The 14620-nt window shown below is 38.0% G+C and overlaps 1 pseudogene; it reads right to left on the bottom strand.

Annotated features, from left to right (window-relative positions):
- The window catches only part of LOC112037831 (disease resistance protein RGA2-like), a 23032-nt pseudogene extending 14556 nt beyond the window's left edge, over positions 1–8476 (bottom strand).
- Positions 8477–14620: the final 6144 nt, after the last annotated feature.

Consider the following 14620-nt stretch of genomic DNA (forward strand, 5'->3'; position numbering starts at 1 on the left):
TTTTTTTTTTTTTTTTTTTTTTTTTAACGTAAATTTGAAAATAGACCGTAAATAAGTTGACCTTTGTCAAGTAGTAAGTGTTCAAATTTGGGGCTTGACAATGAATTACAAATATAAAATGTTTAAGTTTGGCTCGATAACGAATGTAAAATGTTTAAACTTAGCTCGAGTTTGAACCAATCCTATAATAAATGTTTGAAGTTAAGCTTGTTAAAAAGTCTAAAAGCTTGAACTTGGCTTGACTCATTAGTAAAGTTGAGCTCAAGCTTAAACTCGAGCTTATATCAAGTTTTTGAGCTTAAAATCCTACACAAATATATTATCAAGCCTATATAAAGCTTATTTGTTTGGACAAGCAATTACTAAACCTAATTACTTAAAACCTTAGTAAGATATGTATTTAATTGTCAAACTTATATCAAGCTTATTACCAAGCCTATAAACGAGTTTAGGGTCAACTTGTTTTGTGTTGAGCACCAATGTTCATGAGTTTGTTCATGAAGATCCTTTTTTTTTTTTCCTACTTAGACTTAGCTTATTTATTAAACAAGCAAAAAAAAATGTGGGCACAAACTTGATTATTTAATAAACAAACAAACATAAATGAGCTTTTTATTGAGTCAAGTCCAAGCTATTTATGAATGGTTTGGTTCATTTATAATCCTACTTGAAAATCAAGTAGGTTGGGGTGCAATATTTCTTTTATTTATTTATTTTTTGAGGGGAAAACAATGGATCTTTATTAATGAACGCCTACTAAATCAGCTTGTAAAACAGAGTGAACCTGTGGGGGTGCAATATTTGTAGTAATTAAAAGAGTTACAAACAATGTTAATTATGTTAGTTTAACATTACAATATTTCTTAGAATGTTACCGTTATCATGCATCGGAAAATGAGGAGGCACCATGTGAGAGTGTTGACTGTTGAATGTTGAGCCCTTTTGCAACAAAAGAAAACCGTTTGGACCCATACAGCTTCCATTTTTGCATTTACGAAGCTAAAGCCAATTTTCTTAGAACAATCATGCTCACGCATGGGAAAGTAGCAGAGATTTCGGGGGCAGATCCAAGTGAATAATAATGTAGGTCTAACATTTTGCCTTCAAAGTCTAGCCCAGTCTCTCTCATAAAAAAAAAATTAAAAAAAAAAAAAAAAAAAAAAGTCTAGCCCAGTCTTCTTTGCCTTTTGAGGAACAGAGCATGGCGGGAAAAACAGAGCCTATATGTGGATAACAGACTAACTATATCTAATATCGAATCAAATATATACACGTGTCTACTACTTGAAATAATCTTTACAACACTTAGCCAATACGACTTGTCATACGAATATGCACTTGTTTGGTATTTAAGATTTTCCAAAAATAAAAAATAAAAAGAATTGTTAGTAGTTGTTACCAGTTACCAATTGTTATGGCATAGTAATAAACTAATAATTTAGGACTATCATTTAGCCTTGAAAATCAGTCTAATCCAGTCTCTTAGATTGATTTCTTGATACATTGCATTTTAATTATGGGTCATGTTCAGGGTAATTATTTATAAATCATTTTAGAAAAATTTTCACACCACTCTTACTAGAGATAAAAAAAAAAAACTATCAAAACATTAATTGTTCTTTTATTTTTCATAAAAACTTTTTAAAAATAATTTATTAACAAATACATTTAGGGCATCCGTTAACGTTTCATTTTAATTATTTATTAAAATGGCATTCAATGCCTTTATAACCAAAAAAAAAAAAAAAAAAACTCATTATTGTTGCTGAGTAAAAATAAAAAACATTATTATTTTTTCTTTTGATTAAGTCACATGTATATATATTTTTTATTATTAATTGCTTAAATCTTTATTCATAATCATTGTTCAGGAAATTCAACTATGTCTAACTAATTGCTATGCATGCCTATAACTATAAGTGTAGCACAGGCATCCACACATCTCAGTCCTCAAGCGTGTCACCTGCCCTCCTCATGGTTTCGTTAAAAAAAAAAAAAAAAAGCCAACCCAACTGTGCCAATACATATATAAGCCAAATAAACTGTCAAGTCTATGAAGCACAGGTGCGTTTCGAGACTCGGGTGCGGGTGCGGGTGCGGGTGCGAGACTCGGCTATTTTTAAAAAAAATAGGTGCAGGTGCGGCGGGACTTGGCGATTAAAAAATTATTAAAAATATTTTTATTTATATTTTTAATATATTGCTAAGCATACTTTTTCGCATTATATAAACATATACCAAATTTAAAAGCAATAGTAGATAATAACTAAAATATGATGTTCATAAATTAAATACAACCCAAAAAATTGAAACTAAAACATTCCACAAAATTGAATGCTAATTTCAGTTAATTTATCAATTTCAAGCCTAAATATCTATCCAATAATTATAATAATACTGTTAAAATAATTTTACTATTAAAATATTCTTTAAAAAAATTACTATTAAAAATGCAGGCTCAATTTAAATATTAAAATAGTTTTATTATTCATATATTACGTGTGGGCCATAGAAATAAAGCTTTTACACCCAGTCATTAGATAATAACTAAAATATGATGTTCATAAATTAAATACAACCCAAAAAATTGAAACTAAAACATTCCACAAAATTGAATGCTAATTTCAGTTAATTTATCAATTTCAAGCCTAAATATCTATCCAATAATTATAATAATACTGTTAAAATAATTTTACTATTAAAATATTCTTTAAAAAAATTACTATTAAAAATGCAGGCTCAATTTAAATATTAAAATAGTTTTATTATTCATATATTACGTGTGGGCCATAGAAATAAAGCTTTTACACCCAGTCACGTGCTAGGTTCACAAGACAAAAAGAAAACATAAAACAAGGCAAGGAAAAAAACGAAGAAAGGAAAAGAAGAAGAAGAAGAAGCAGCCGCCTCTGCCATGGCCATGAGTTCGTCGGTTGAATCGCACAGAGAAGAGAGAGCACACCTGAAGCCGAGCACACCGCAGACTCGCAGAGAGGGAGAGAACAGAGAAGAGAGATGAGTTTCGGCTTGAACCGGCCATATCGGCAGTTTCGACCGAAACGGCCCGAGTTGAGCCGCGTCGGCGCGAGTCGGCTTCGCCACGTGGTAGGACGCGGCCCGACGCGGCACGGACACGTGGTCAGCGGTGTCTGACGCGCGTCGCCGCGTCCGACGCGGGTGCGGCACCTCTGGCGCCGCGTCTGTGCTTTCCTTTCAAGAAAAAGGATGCTATTTGTGTGTAAAGACCTTATAATTTTACTTTGGAACTAAAATAATTGGATATAAAATCATTTGTTCTACTCTGTTTGATAGCTATTGTTGTCTAGTATTCAATTTAAAAGCCGTTAAACAAGTTAGGAACTGCTGTTCTTGAGAATAGAAGGTGCTAGATTTTATTTTATTTTTGGATAATCAGGCAGAAATTTCATTGAAACCAAGCTGAAAACCAGAAGCACAAATAGAACAGCAAGTCTGTACCAGCATACGGAGCACTAAGACAGTTACAACTCAGGACAAGACAGAGCACTAACACAGTTACAACTCAGGACAACAAAAAAATGACACTTTAAAACAGCAATACTAGTACACCAGCAAGCTGGAACCTATCGGACAGAGCACTAGACAAAAATTCCTAGATTTATGTGATATTTCACAGGTGCCATATCTCTAAAATAACTCCATGGTATGCAAAGCAACCTTAAGAAATTAATCCAAAGATGAAATTAAGCTATCCTTAAGAGCAGGGAATACATTACCTCCATTGATGATTCACTTGAGAAAGCCTAAAGCGCATGATAAAAGCCTAAGTGCTCGCAACAAGTTCTACTGTCACTATCCGTAGAAAAAATAGCTTAAAAAAAGGAACCATCTTGATTGCAATATTTCTCTAATCACAACAACAATAATTAATAGGCCCCCAATCTCTATAAAGTAAATTTGGTTTTATAAAACAGGTCAGTGGAAGATTTCTTTTACTTTTTTTCATTTTTTTATAGCTCAAACCGACTAACAATATTAAAATCAACAAAGTGAGAAAATTTAGATAGTTCGTTGCTTTGGTAACATATAGTAACATTTTCCTTCTAAATATCAAGCAATTTTTCAAAATAAAACCATGATGCTTGAAAATTATACTTTATTATAAAGCATGATCCGATGGTGATTTAACTTAGATAACAAATTGTGATACATGATATAATTTGTAGAACAGCAAATTGGAAGCTTTATATAAAATGGAACTGAAGCAATAGTATACCTGTACAATGAGCTGATTCCTACGGCATGGTTATCTGATTCAATTCTCCTAGTAATATTACCTTTTGCCAATTTTGACTTTGTTACACAATGGGAAATCAAATACATCACCACATCAACCCGGTTGAAAATCCAAAGATGGAATTTAATAAAATCTAAGAAATTAATCTATAAGAAAATTATTAGCAGATAAACAAAAGAATGGAGATAGTACCAGTGAGGGAGTTGCTGAGTTGAACAATTGCAGCACCCAAAAGCTTTAATTAACTCCCAATTCTGACGAGCAGGTTCCTTTGCTTCTTCATTTGGTTCTTCTTCATCTGAAATTTAATCACCAAGAAATACAGCCGTTGAGAGAGAACAATGGAGAAGAAGAATTGGGCTTTTGGATTTTTTTTTTTTTTTTTTGAAGGTTGGGAGTAAAATGGTAGACTTTTATATACCTGGCTCTTCTTCTTGCTGAGACAGAGCTCCTTTCAAATTGGGAATGTGAGAAATTTTATGCCAATCTTCCCCGATTTGCTTCTTGCATCTTTTCAGTAAGATGGGACATCCTCTAATGTCTAGTGTTTGCAAAGAGGTAAGGGCACCGAATCCTTCTGGCAATGATTCCAATTTAGGGCAATGCCAAATTTCTAGTGATTGAAGAGATATAAGTTTGCAGATCCACTCCGGTATAGCTATCAAACTACCACATAAATAAATTTGGAGATTTTGTAGAGAGCTGACATATTGAAGTCCCATCGGGAGAGAGACCAACTTCGGAAGATCAAGGAATTGCAAAGAGAGAAGGGTCCTAAGTCCTTGCCATTCCATCTCATCCCAATCATTGGAGAAATCAACCTCCTCAAAGTACTGAACAAGCAGCTCTTGAAGTGCCGTAAGATATCGCGTGCCTTGAGGAAGAGGACATTTGTGTATATGTAGAGTACGGAGAGAAATAAGATTTTGTAGGCACTCCTCTGGCAAAGCTTCTTCCATTTCCCCTATACACATGTAACTTAATTTGGAGAGAGGGGCTACAATTGTAGAAGAAGAAGAAGAAGAAGAACAAGAAGCGATTGACAGTAGATTCCCTGAAGTCTTGTTGTTTATCATCATCCTCTCCAATGACTGCTTCAAGTTCAAGCTACAATTAATTAGGCTCAAACTTTCGAGATATGGAAACAAAGGAAAGGAAGTCAGCTGAGGGCAATTACTAATTTGTAAGTAGGAAAGACGAGGAAATGAAGGAAGAGAATCCCTCCTTCCCCGCCACCATCCCTTTAAATTAGGGCAACCGTCAATTAGAAGTCCCTTCAGAGATGGGTAGAATAAAGAATCATCGTTATCTCTCTCTAGATCTGATATATGCTCTAAAGAATCCAATCTGATCAAATAGATAATTTTGAGAGAAGGAAATTGGTCCAACGGTGGAAGATATTGGCATTTTTTACATGAATCTAATTTTAATTGGACAAGATTTGTGAGCGACACAAGCCAATGTGGAAATATCACTCCCCCATACCGCTCTAACCTCAGTCCTTTGAGATTTATATGCGGTTGCAAGGCTTCCAATGACATGTCATTGTAACCAACCCCTGTCTCATCAATGGCTTCGTATACCCAATTTAAGTCCAACCTATCAAGACGTTGTTTCTCTTTCAAATTTGCATCCTTATATTCTAATGCGGCATCTTTTCCGTGTCTGAGATTTTCAATTGACAGACTATCTCTTAGCTCATTTAGCTTGGCAAGTTCCTTCAATCCACCGCTATTTCTATTCACTGAATCAATACTACCCTTACTCATCACAAATCTTGACAATGTTTGTAGATTAGTCAATTGACCTAGTCCATTTGGCATATGAGTCAAACCCCAACACCCATCAATCTCAAGAAACCTGAGGTTGATTAATTTGTTAATATCTTTTGGCAATTCTTTAAGGCTTCCACACCCAAAGAGTTTAAGTGTTTGCAAATTGTACAACTTGACAATAGAATTAGGAAGCATCTTAATGTCTTCATTCATAGAAAGATCAAGATATCTTAAATGCTTCAAATTTTTTATAGAACATGGAATTGTTTTAATCCCCATGTTATGCAAATCCAGCAAGTTTATGAACTTAAAACTTGCAATAATTTCACTAAAAGTTGAATCATTTGATTTTATGGAATTATATCCAGGTTGACATGGCAAAAGAAATGTTCTTATCCTTCTTGCTTTATATAATGAGATTGGAATTTCCGATGATGAGTATAATGTATGCCCAAATGACACATGACGAGTTTTCTCGTTAATGTCTTTCTCTTTTGAATAAATGGTGGTGCTCCCTGAACCCATTACTTGTATTGCTATATCATGCATGAGATCATGTATTTTGAATTTTGAAATATTGCCAAGTTCATCTTCTTTAACTTCTTGAAAGAACGATCTCCAAAGCAAATCCATAAAATACTCATCACCAACATCTTCTAGACATTTATTTTCATTATACAAATTGATGAATCCTTGCGCCATCCACATATAAATCAAACTCGACTTTTCAATCTCATAATCTTTTGGAAATATACTACAAAAAGCAAAGCATTGCTTCAAATATGATGGGAGATGATCATAACTCAACTTTAATATTGGTAAAATATCATTGTCATTTTGTGATATATTCAAAAGTTCATTGTTTTTGAATGACTGCCACTCTTTTTCTGATTTTTTTAAAGACAACAGACCTCCTATTGTTCTTATAGCAAGCGGAACTCCTCCACACTTCTTTAAAATCTCCTTCCCAATATTTACAAAACTTGCACTCTTTGGCTCTTCGCCCCCAACAAACGCCATCTTCTTAAATAGAGACCAAGATTGTGTTTCATCTAAACCCTTCAACAAGTGCGGTTGCATAGTTTGTGTAATCTCTGCCACTATTTTAATGCGTGTAGTCAATAATATTCCACTGCCTCTTGCACCACCCTTCAAAATAGCTTTCAAGCTAAACCATTTTTCCCGATCCTCATTCCACACATCATCTAACACGAGCATCTTTTTCCATTAATTTGTTTTTGTAGATCATTGACTAATGTGTTCATTTCAAGTTCTTTTGCTTTCTCATTTTTTACACACTCCAAGATTTTCTCAACAATTATTTTCACATCAAAGTTGTCCGACACACACACCCACAATTTTAGTTCAAAATGGTTTGTGATTTGTTCATCATTGAAGACGAGTTTAGCGACTGCCGTCTTTCCTAGTCCTCCAATACCGACTATCGGAAGGACCGAAACATTCTCTTTAGTATTGGCATAATCCAACAGAGATTCAATAATAGCCTTCTTATCATCCTCCCTCCCGATAACATCTTCAGCAGGTAGAAGAGAATGAGTCTGCCTTCTTGCCTTATACCTGACTTGTTCCTCCTCAGAACGCTCATCTAAATGAAACTTCCTATCAGCTGCAATATCAACAAGCCTCTCCCTCATGGCTTTAACCTTATGACCCATTCTAAGACCATATGCAAGCTGATTAGATTTGGAAAAGAAGATGCGTACCTCTTTGGCCTTCTTGTCCCGGGTCATCACTTCCCGTTGCAAAGCCTCAGTGGAGATTTCATCCAGCAAGTCATCCGCAAAAAACATGGCGTCCTTAAGCCTTTGCAGCCACAGTTTGACTTCATTGTTGTGTTTCTTCGCCTCTGCATCCAAAAGCACAGCACTGATTGTGGAAACTGTCTCCTTGAGTTTTTTGATCTCGTCTTTGACACCCCAGATGAGCGCAATCTCTTGGACTGCTACGTCGCCCGCTTTCCCGAAGATTCCCTTAGCAACGTTGAAAAGAGCTCCTTCCGCCATTTCCTAAATTAGTGAGAATTGAATGAATGCTAATTTTTGTGAGAACTGAGAACTGGAGGGTAAGAGTAAGACCAGAATGATCTGTGATCTGTGTGATAAGGGATGGACTAGCAGGTTTGCCAAAAGATAAGACTCTGCTTTTTGAATGCTTGGATGATAAGACTGCTTTTTGAATGCTTGGATACTAAGAAACGAACACCCCTGCAACGTGGAAACGTGCAAAGATACATCAAGATCATAATTTGGGAAAGGCATATTAATGGACAATCTGTGACAGTGGGATGGACTATATTCCCTGCTTTTTGAGTGCTTCGATCGATGAAAGTAATTACACGTAGTTGTGGGGTAGAAGGATGCGAAGAAAACAAGCATAGTTCCTCAACTTTGCATCAAATGATTCAAAGCAGGGAAAATACCCATTGGACCTCAGCACCGAAAGACAAGTGTTTCCTTTACACTCTTCGCCATTATTAAAGCAACCTTTTCATATACTCATGAATCATGATGCACGCACCTCTGTAGTTTTTAAACTTCTATCTTTCAAACCTTTTTGGGTTCACACAGCAATTATATACAGTTTTTTTTACGTGGAAAATACGCACAAGTTTTTGACAAATAGTGATGTTCCGAAATCACAAGGCCCACTTGGAGTTGATTAAGGAAGGGCAAAAGCTTAGTCCAAAACTTCTCTTGATGGGCTTGGGTGTGGCCTATAAAACTTTTTTTTAAAGTTTAGTAAGGCCCATGTCCAAATTGCTGTGGGGATCAGATAATGGCCTTTTTCACAGATTTTCCACTTTCTTCTTTGGGGAAGAGTTTGCACCTGAGTTTTCCACACTTTTTGTTTTGGTAGAACCAAGATAATTGACTTAATGCAGTTTTCACATTTTAACACAGTTTTGCATGTCATTTTGTGTTCTATACGTGAGTTTATCAAATTAAATAAGATGCGTGTGTGCACTAAATTCGGCTTGCTTATATATATATATATAGACATAGTCATTCACCCTCTTTTGTCTTTGGGAACACAAATATAATTTCAAAGGATTACATGATGGAAGACAAAAATCTTACAACAATTTATACATATCTAATGTATAAAAAGTTTCTAGCTGTGCAAATTAAATTCATAGAGATTTATATTACAAATAAAACCAACTACTTGACTTGCTAATAGGCTAATAATCCAATGACATTCCACCCTTATTTTTTTGATAATCTGATAGTTTGGAGAGAGTGGGAATTTGAATTCTGGATATGTCAATTAGAAATATTAAAAAGTGCCAACCAATTGAACTATAAGGCATTCTATCCTTGTTGATAGCTATTGCTAGCATATTTGATCCCGTTTGTATAAGAGTGCAGAGTTAATTAAAAAAAAAAAATTGATGTATTGTTATTTATGAGGTATCAACTATGGGAGTAGTCATTGTGCTGTACTGAGTTTATTCTCCAATTTATTTACTTTATATCTTTATTTTTAAGCAAAATAAGTTAATCAAATGAAACTAAACTCATCAACAATCCTAGAAAGAACAAAGGACCAACGTTGCTTTTGTTCGCTGCCACGACTTTGTTAGCTTGTTTCTGTATGGTATAGAAGGATCTAATCAATGTGTCATTTAAAAGCTGCTTGCTTTATGTCAAATGTTGGTTTCAAGTATTATCGAATGTTAGGACCAAACACTTACAATACCAATTGTTAGGACTAATTACTTATCTACTACACCAAAAATTATAGCTGATGGTAAATGTACAATTTTATTCCTTTAAAGGGTGGGATCCTTGCGCCAACGTGATGCTATTCTCAACCCAACTGGGCCTCCGTCTTTGCAGGATGCTGGACTCGGTCCACTAGTCCTTTGCCTAACATCAATCAACAATTCTACAAATAATCAAATACATTAACTTTCATAATCATTTTACAATTTTTTAAAATGACAAAATGTGATTAGTGTAATATCACTTTTACATGTAATCATCACTAATATTACTTTTATAATACATTAATCACAATCTATAATCTCAATAGTTTCAAAAAATATTGATTCTCAAATGGTTCTAAGATCTTGCAAATTTGATTGATATATTTACCTATTTGATGGGTTTCAAAACTAGCCATAAATTCAAGCACATTATTCAGCAATATATATCAACCACTTAACATCAGAAAATGAACAAGAAACCAAAATTGCATTCAAAAGGTGAGTATCTATCATTATTAGTGTGGGGCCTATGAGCCTCACAGCCTCGGCCCATCACGAAACAGGCCCAAGGCCCAGGCCGAGGAGCATATGCCATTTTTTGTTGGTGTTGTTAGGCTAACTTGGGGGAAGCCTCTTTTCCCAATCCACACCGAGGACCACCTCATCCTCGGCCTGACGAGGGGGATTTTAGAGAGAGACTAACCCCAGAGTAAGCTGTCACTCTCACATTTAATGCATTCAACTAACTCTCCCTGGCCGCATTAATGGGGAGGTAACCCCTTGGCAGGATAACATTGATCAGAGTGAACCACTTGAGTACCGATAAGGCCTCTGATGGGACGGATGGCCAGATAAGAAGGCAAATAGATGACCAACAGATGGAAAGAGGGGATAGGAAGATGAAAACTATAAAAGAAAAGGTAGAAAAGAGGGAAAAGAAGGGGAGAACAATAAGGCCTCCTCGGCCACAGGCCGAGGAGCATCTCCCCCCTTGAAAGAGAAACTCTTAGCACTTTTCTTAGTTGCAAGATAATTCATGCTTAGTGATCGACGGCCAGCACCTAAACCTTTCACCCCACTCTCTATAAATTTATTGTTTGGGTTTATTGGGCTGAAAACCCATCACTCAGGGTCAATCCAATTTGAGTCCCCACAATTGGCGCCGTCTGTGGGGAGGATTAGGGTGCTGGCCGGTGCACCAGGTAGGTGCTCTAAGTTCTAAGTATTTGTTTTACAGTAGATTGAATGTGATAAAAGTTCTAAGTTCTAAGTATTCATTTTACAAAAAAAAAAAAAATAAATAGATAATATAGAAGATTTGGCAGAAAAAAAAAAAAAAAAAAAAAAAAAGAAAAAAAAGAAAGAAAGAGAAAAACGAAAGATCTTGATATTATTAGTTCATACATAGAAAAATTACATATTACAATCAGAGGCTCAGGTAGGCCTGTTTTACAAGTAAATTTACGAGCTAATAGTCACCTGCTATTCCTAGCTACTCCTACAATCAGAGGCCCAGGTGGGCCGCCCCAAGAGAAAACTAGCCGGAGGGAAGTGTCAACCCGTGCTTTTATTTGGCACCAAGAGAATGGGAGAGCTTGACACACGGTGGAGGAGGTGAAGGACAATCATGCCCTCAGGCCCCAACCACTCCCTCCTCGGCTGGGCAGAGCTGGAACAAAGAGAGGAGCAGATACAGGGGCTCCGGGATACCCTCCCCCATGATGTTCCCTCGATTCTCTCCGTTCCTCTCAAGTGTTGGCCGTTGGAGACGGCAACACTCGAGCACCGCCCATGAGGTGAATTCGCGCGTCTTCCTCGTCGGAGGTGTGCTCCGGGGAAAGACCTTAGGTTCTCTAACAACATTCCTCTGGGATACCTCGAAGGGCACCATCAGGGTTACGCCTAGGCTCTGCCGCACCGAAAGCCCAGTGGGGGCTGCGGCCATGCCGGTTTTTATCAGTCCCGGTGACAATTCCGGCGGGGTTGTTAAAAGGGAGTGGAAAGTTGCAAGAAAGTGTTTTGCTCTGTTTGTGTTGAGAGGTTCATGGGTTGTGGTGGAACCGTCCCCTTACTTTATACAGGGGATGGAAGTTTGGTGAGAGTTAATTCATGCAGAGTTCGAGAAGGGTATTATCAGCGGGGTCAGTAATGAAGTCGCCAATTTCCAAGGAAACCACGGACGGTTGGACTCGTGTCAATTTACAAGGACATTAATGAAGGCGCGTTTCGCGCACCGGAACGTCAAGCGCGGAATACGAACAGACAAAGGGCGCTTCATAAATGAAAAAGATGGGGCCTCGAGTTAGAGGTGAGATCAATGCCACGTGTAAAGATCATAATCTGACGCAAAGAGTAATCATCTCCAGTAAAGCGATCTGAGGGCAAATCCCTTATTACAAAAATTTGAAGTGGTAGACAGAGCCAGGGTATTGCATGGTCCTCGGACCCGAACCTATGGTAAAACTACGCACACCATTATATTTCATTCTCACAAAAATTGAAGTGGTAGACAGAGCCAGGGTATTGCATGGTCCTCGGACCCAAACCTATGGTAAAACTATGCACACCATTATATTTCATTCTCACAAAAATTGAAGTGGTAGACAGAGCCAGGGTATTGCATGGTCCTCGGACCCGAACCTATGGTAAAACTACGCACACCATTATATTTCATTCTCACAAAATTTGAAGTGGTAGACAGAGCCAGGGTATTGCATGGTCCTCGGACCCAAACCTATGGTAAAACTACGCACACCATTATATTTCATTCTCACAAAAATTGAAGTGGTAGACAGAGCCAGGGTATTGCATGGTCCTCGGACCCAAACCTATGGTAAAACTACGCACACCATTATATTTCATTCTCACAAAATTTGAAGTGGTAGACAGAGCCAGGGTATTGCATGGTTCTCGGACCCAAACCTATGGTAAAACTACGCACACCATTATATTTCATTCTCACAAAAATTGAAGTGGTAGACAGAGCCAGGGTATTGCATGGTCCTCGGACCCAAACCTATGGTAAAACTACGCACACCATTATATTTCATTCTCACAAAATTTGAAGTGGTAGACAGAGCCAGGGTATTGCATGGTCCTCGGACCCAAACCTATGGTAAAACTACGCACACCATTATATTTCATTCTCACAAAATTTGAAGTGGTAGACAGAGCCAGGGTATTGCATAGTCCTCGGACCCAAACCTATGGTAAAACTACGCACACCATTATATTTCATTCTCACAAAATTTGAAGTGGTAGACAGAGCTAGGGTATTGCATGGTCCTCGGACCAAAACCTATGGTAAAACTACGCGAGCCAAGGTATTACATGGTCTTCGGACCCAAACCCGCAGAGAAAATAATTATCTAGAGAAAAACCAAAGCGTTACTTAGAGTCAAGCTATACCGCGGTATTTAGATTTATATTTGAAGGATAACAGATGGTTTCATGAAGCAAACTCCAGAATAAAGAACGAATATTGAGCAGAATACAATAGTAAAGTGAATAAAAGAAAAAAAAATATATATATATATATATATCATTAGCTGGAGGAGAAGTATTACGTATTCAAATTCAAAAAGAAAGTATACAATTCCCTTACAACGCCACTGAGGCAAGAAACAAAATAAGGTAAAAGAGGAAATAAACGAATTTGTCCTACGCCGTATACTAGTCTCCTCAATTCAATGAGCAAATTGAATCAATAAGTAAATCAAAAGGCCTGGGCCAAGGCGTAAGGGCTCGATTTCAAAAGATCCGCTGGGGGACTTGCCAGGTCTTGTGGCATTCCCTGACCCTCGGTTGCAGCTTCCCCCAACACTCTCTGGGGCTCAACCTCCTCGGATGGCTGACCAGTTAACGGCACATCCGCAGTGGCCCTATCCTGATTTTCAACCGATGGTAAGGAGGACCCCTCCTCAGGAGCAGCAGGTGTAATCTCGCGAATGGCAGTAGGGTAATATACCCTGTCTTCCCTTCTAAGATCAGACGAAGCATCAATCCCTGCTTGGTTGAGGGCTTCATGCCAGGTTTGAGAGCAATAATGCCTGCACACAGCAGGAACTTGAGCCCGAAGGGTGGCTTCAGTCTTAGCCACCCCTTCTGCGAAAGCATCTTCCTTTGCCTCGTCCACAGAGTGCTCAGCGTCTGTTTTCACAAAAATCGCCTCGTCCCTGGCTCTCACAGCCTCGTCCCTGGCATACTCGGCAACACCTTTGTCATGTATTGCTTTGGTTAGACTTCCCTTCATGTAGGAAATGTCCTCTTTGGCCTTCTGTAATTGACCCTCAACATCTTGTAGGTGGACAGTTTGATCCTCAGCTCGTTTCCTGACCACGGCTAGGTCAGAGACAGCATTATCCCTGGCCTTCGCCATTTCTGCCAGATCCTCAGTCGCCTTTTTCAGGTAGGCCTCAGATCTCTTAAGAGTTTTGGCCGCCTCCAGGAACTTATCGCGCTCTTGCGCTAAGGCCTGACTATGGTCATCAACCTCTTCGCCCAACCTGAAAAGGGCCTGGATAGCCTGCCAATAAAAACAAGCAACTCTGTAAAGAGGAAGAAAAATACTAAGCGACAAAATTTTTAGTAATATGAATAGGCGCCAAGGGACCTACCATGCCTAGATATTTCTTAAGGTCGAGGACAACTTCTACCCCACTCATTTTCTCTAATTCGGCCATATCAGTAGGAAGAAGAAGAGATTTCTCTAGGGCCTCGGCCACGAGAGCCCACTCGTCTCCGTGAGACTCTCGTATCGACGCGTTATCCATTAGGGGCTGATCATGGAGCATGGCAGCAGGCAGCCATGCTTGAGCCTGGGGCTGCTGGGAGGTCTTC

This window comes from Quercus suber, unplaced genomic scaffold, assembly GCF_002906115.3.
Source record: "Quercus suber isolate HL8 unplaced genomic scaffold, Cork oak 2.0 scaffold_23, whole genome shotgun sequence".
Taxonomy (NCBI): domain Eukaryota; kingdom Viridiplantae; phylum Streptophyta; class Magnoliopsida; order Fagales; family Fagaceae; genus Quercus; species Quercus suber.